Source organism: Gavialis gangeticus, unplaced genomic scaffold, assembly GCF_001723915.1.
Source record: "Gavialis gangeticus isolate Ggan-Ray unplaced genomic scaffold, GavGan_comp1, whole genome shotgun sequence".
Taxonomy (NCBI): Eukaryota; Metazoa; Chordata; order Crocodylia; family Gavialidae; genus Gavialis; species Gavialis gangeticus.
This window is the reverse complement of record NW_017728983.1, coordinates 801,050-806,159: the sequence shown is the minus strand read 5'-3', so window position 1 is coordinate 806,159 and position 5,110 is coordinate 801,050.

Sequence of the window (5,110 nt, the reverse complement as noted above, 5' to 3'; positions counted from 1 at the left end):
CATTAAGGATGGCCTCTTTAATAAACTTTTCTAAGATCTTCCCCGGGATAGAAGTCAGGCTGATGGGCCTATAGTTAGCTGGCTTCACTTTCCTCCCTTTCTTGAAGATAGGCACCACATTGGCCTTCTTCCAGTCTTCGGGCACTACACCAGAGCACCAGGAGTTTTCAAAGATCCCTGCCAGAGGCTGGGCTATGATGCTCACCAGCTCCTTGAGTACCCTGGGGTGTAGATTGTCAGGGCCAGCTGACTTGAAGGTATCCAACCTCTCAAGGTGTTCCTTCACGAGGTCAGCATTTATGGAGGGCAGGGGATCTCCCTCACCCGGACCTCCCTGTCCTGTAGCGGGCATGGGCGTCCCATGGGACTGATGAAAGCCCGACGCAAAGTACCCATTTAATAGGTTGGCTTTTTCCTGGGCGTCAGTTGTCAGTTGTCCCATCTGGTTCAGCACGGGTCCAATGTTGCCCTTGCTTTTTCTCTGGCTTCCCACATATCTGAAAAAGGACTTTTTATTGTCCTTGATGCTCAAAGCTAGTTGGAGATCAGTTGCAGCCTTGGATTTCCTGGTTTGCTCCCTGCACGACCAGACCAGTGCAGAATAATCTTCCTTGGAGGTGAATCCTGTCCCCCATCCTTTGTAGGCTTTTCTTTTTAGCCTTATGAGGTCTGCTAGATCTCTGGAGAGCCAGGGGGGCTGCTGTGCCCTCTTGCTGCCTTTCCTCTGAGCTGAAATAGACTTAGCTTGTGCATTGAGGATCGCTCCCTTGAGGAGCAACCACTCTTCTTGAAGTCCCCTCTCCCTGGGGTCATGGTCCCTTAGGGCCTCACTGACAAGCCTCCTGAGCTTGTCAAAGTCGGCTTTCCTGAAGTCAAGGACTTCCGTGTTGCTGACTGACTTGCCAGCTTTACAGCGGATGGTGAAGGTGATTAGCTCGTGGTCGCTGTCACCCAACTTCCCATCAATCACTAGGTCACCGACTGCATATAGGGCAGCCTTCAGACATGATGGACCATGCTCCACCTCACTACTACGGGGGCTAAGACAGGTTAAGAAAAAAGGGATAAGAAGAACTGTAAGAGTTGCTCCAAGTCATGGTAGGGCCAGGCACCAGAACTGAGATCAGGCAGCCTGTCCTCCTCTCCTCTCAATGGTATCTGCTGAACCAGGAAAGCTGCTTGGATCATAGTCAGAGGAGGCAAAGCTGACCCCAGGGTAGAGGAAGGGAAGGAGTAGACTTGGACAAGGAGCTGGCAATGGAAGGGGGAGAGAAACAGAGACTATGATTGGCTGGGAAAGGTGATGGGGACTGGGTTTTGGTGAAGGAGGGCAGGCTGGGACTGGTTAAACTTCTTGAACTAGGAGCTAGAGAATCAGTTGGCTCACGGGGGGAGGTGCAGAGATACTGAGATCAGATGAGGACATGCAGGAAAAGGGAGACTGCGATTGGCTGCAGAAAACTAAAAATAATGGGGGTTGGGGGATGGAGGCAGAGGAAGGGGAGACAGACCGAACAAGGAGATAAGGTGCATAGGAAGAACTGAGCAAAAGGCCTGGGGCAAGGAGCCAAGAAGATAGGAAACCCAGAGAAGGAGCCAGGGAAAGTGCCAGAGCGAGAAGCGGAGGCTGGGACTTGCTAGGTATAGAGACTGCCAATAAGGCAGAGGGACAGGGAAAGCTTGAACCCACTGTGAGGATGGGTTGGTGGTGCACAAGGGGTCAAGTTTTGGTGGGGGGAAAGACAGAAGAGTGTGCATTTATTACAGTATGCGCTCGTCCAGGGACTGGAGCGTGATGCAGGATTCACCACTCCTCTGCCATCAGCATCTGTCTGCACACCCCTTTGGCAATGTGTGCATTGCATCTCCACGTGCTGCCTTTTCCCATGGAGGATGACAACCTCCTGCTGCCATCAGTTCCTGTGTTAGTTCTGGTGGCAGACTATGCTGGGCCTTAAGATTTCAGCCCTGCGGCTGACCCACGCAGCTGTCAGTACAGCTCAGCACCATGGAACTGCTTGATTTAAACACTTAGGACAGTACACACAAACGCATGATCAAGGTTGCTAAGTCAACTGCTCAGAAGCTAAGAAATACCAGGATTCAGGTTGCCTGTGCCTTTTTGTTCATTCCAAGTCATTGTGGTCACGAGACAACAGTCCACAAGGGAGTGATGTGCCTGGCTTCACATACAGCCACGCGGACTGTGCCAGCCAAATGGTCGTGTAACCACTGAGTGCTGGGGACAAGGCCCACCCACTAATACAGGAGCCACTGTGACTAGTTTCCATGGAGACCCCAGCAGTGGCAGGACTATGACAGTGGGGGCCAAGGTTTCCATGGAGACTGGCCCCAGCAGCACTGGCAGGATGCATGGCACGGTGCAGAGCTGCTCCAGGGCCGGGATCCTGCAATGGTGACAGCGTGGTCTGGAGCAGGCGCAAAGCTGCAATCCACTGCCCATGCATGCTGGGCAGGGACATGCAGGCAGCAGATCTCAGCTTTGCTCCGGCTCCAGACCATGCTGTCACCATCGCAAGCTCCCAACCCCAGCCATGGAGCAGCCCCCCCACCCAGCCACACTGCCAGTGCTGCTGGGGCCGGTCTCCATGGAAACCCTGGCCCCATGCTGTCAGGGTGCAGCTGCTTCTGGGGTCTCCATGGAAACCAGGCCCAGCAATGCAGGCAGGGGCTGCTGGGAAATGGAGTCTGGCCCCCGGCCAGATCTGCCATTTTGCCCACCCCTACACTAACAGCTTGAAGCCATAGCAAGAGAGCTCAAAGGCTCTGCCACCGTACTGCTTTGCAGCAAAGTGCTCTAACTGCTAGGTCATACCCATTGTGGTCTTCAGCTCTCTTCTTCTAGCTGGCCCACTGGGCAGTCAAAAGGGAAGGATACCTGTGGTTAGGAGGAGCTGCTTAAGCCAGAGGGAGTGAGGGTGAACGTGATGGCTGCTCCCCTGGAAGAGAGGGGTCTCTGAGTTCAGGGCCTGGCCCAGCCTCAACCCCCAGTAGAAGGGAACCTATTCTGCTGCTGTTCACCCATTTTATCAAATGCAAGGTGCTGTGGGGCAGCTTCAGAGGATGGGTTGGGGTGCCCTTAGTATTGCCTAGACCATAGCTTAGGGTTGGAGCAAGAGACCCAGGCTCAAACCTCCTCTGGGTGAAGAGGGCCCAGAACGCATGTCTCCTACTCTCAGGGCAAGTGTCCTGGCTACGGGGCTAAAAGGTGCCCGTGTCCCCTTCCATTCTACCTCTGGCAGGTATGCACAAGCCTATTTCAACACAGGTGCAAGCTGAATCCAACCTAGGTTAATCTCCAAGCACTACATACAGGAGTATGTGTGAAGGAGTCTGGTCTCTGTAGGGCTTCACTTGTTGCAGACGTTGCACAGGAGGCTGTGAATGAACCAGAGAGCTCCTGCTGCTGAATCCCGCTCTGGAGACCTGGGTTCTATCCCAGCCTCTGACACAGGGATGCTGAGATCCAGGCTGCTCAGAGATGGTCACTAATTGCTGCTCCTTGTTATCCAATTTGCAAAAGTGCTAATCCCTGGCAGCTACAGCTACAGTCCATGGGAGGTGTGCTCTGAACATATTTTACTGTGTGTATTCGTGTATCCTTCCCCCAAAATCAGGCCTTCAAAATGGGTTTATGTCTTAAGCAGAGAATCTGATTTTTCATCACTAGGATAGAAGCTTTATTATTTACGTGAACTTATATAAAGAACTATTCACAGTAAAGATGTGACAGGCTTGCTACTGCCCTTGCAAGGGTCTGGAGCCTAACCTTATTGCTGTCCTGCCACATCAGGAAGCTCTTGCTGTCTCACCTGGACTGTCTCCTGGGGTGCCACACTACCTGAACACTCTGTTTCCAGGAGGACTTACTCCATATCACAGTCAGCCAAGACTCTTGAAAGCTTTTTTTCCCCTGCATTCAGCCTTCCTAAAACAAAGGGGATGTCTTATTTGGATGCATTTGGTATGTGGAAAAATGCAGCATGTAGAATCATAGAAAATGAGGGTTGGAAGGGACCTTAGGAGGCCACATCTAGTCCAACCCCTGCTCAAAGCAGGACCAGCCCCAACTAGGTAATCCCAGCCAAGGCTTTGTCGAGCTGAGCCTTAAAAACCTCCAAGGATGGAGAGTCCACAATCTCTCTGGGTAACCTGTTTCAGTGCTTCACCACCCTCCTAGTGAGAAAGTTTATCTTAATATCCAACCTAAACTTCCCTTGCTGCAACGTGAGCCCATTGCTCCTTGTTCTGTCGTCTGTCACCACTGAGAACAGCCCAGCTCCATCCTCTTTGGAATCCCCCTGCAGGGAGTTGAAGGCTGCTGTCAAATCCCCCCTCACTCTTCTCTTCTGCAGACTAAATAAACCCAGTTCCCTCGGCCTCTCCTCATAAGTCATGTGTCCCAGCCCCTGGACTATTTTCATTGCTCTCAGCTGGACTCTCTCCAACTTGTCCACATCCTTTCTATAGTGAGGGGCCCAAAACTGGACACAGGACTCCAGATGTGCCCTCATCAGCGCTGAATAAAGGGGAAGAATCACTTCCCTTGACCTGCTGGCAATGCTCCTAACCAAAGCAGCCCAGGATGCCCTTAACTTTCTTGGCAACAAGGGCACACTGCTGACTAGTATTAGTCTTACTGTCCACTGTAACCCCCAAATCCTTTTCTGCAGAGCTGCCATGCTGTGAAATACTCTGAAAAAATCAGGGATTTTCAACAGACGGTTCAAAATTAGTGCCAAATTTGTCTGCGATCTCTGTGTCCCCCAGAAAAAGTCTGTACAACCATCACCATCCCCTCCCTCCCTCAGGATGCAGGAAAGAGAAAACCAACCCCCTCCCCCTAGTTGTATTTCTGTGGGATGGCCAGGATTACCCAAATGGGTAAAGCCAGAGGTCTTGCCTCACGAGAAAACAGGTCTGGATTGACCACTTCCAGCCCACCATGTTCTTGTGCAGGCCTTAACACATGCTGTGAACCTAGAGAAAAATGGCAATTGCTCTTCTGTAGCACTTTTCTTCAGTAGATCTTCAAGCACTTTACAAAGTAGGTCAGAGGAGGTCTCCTGGGGATGTTGTGAAGATCAAA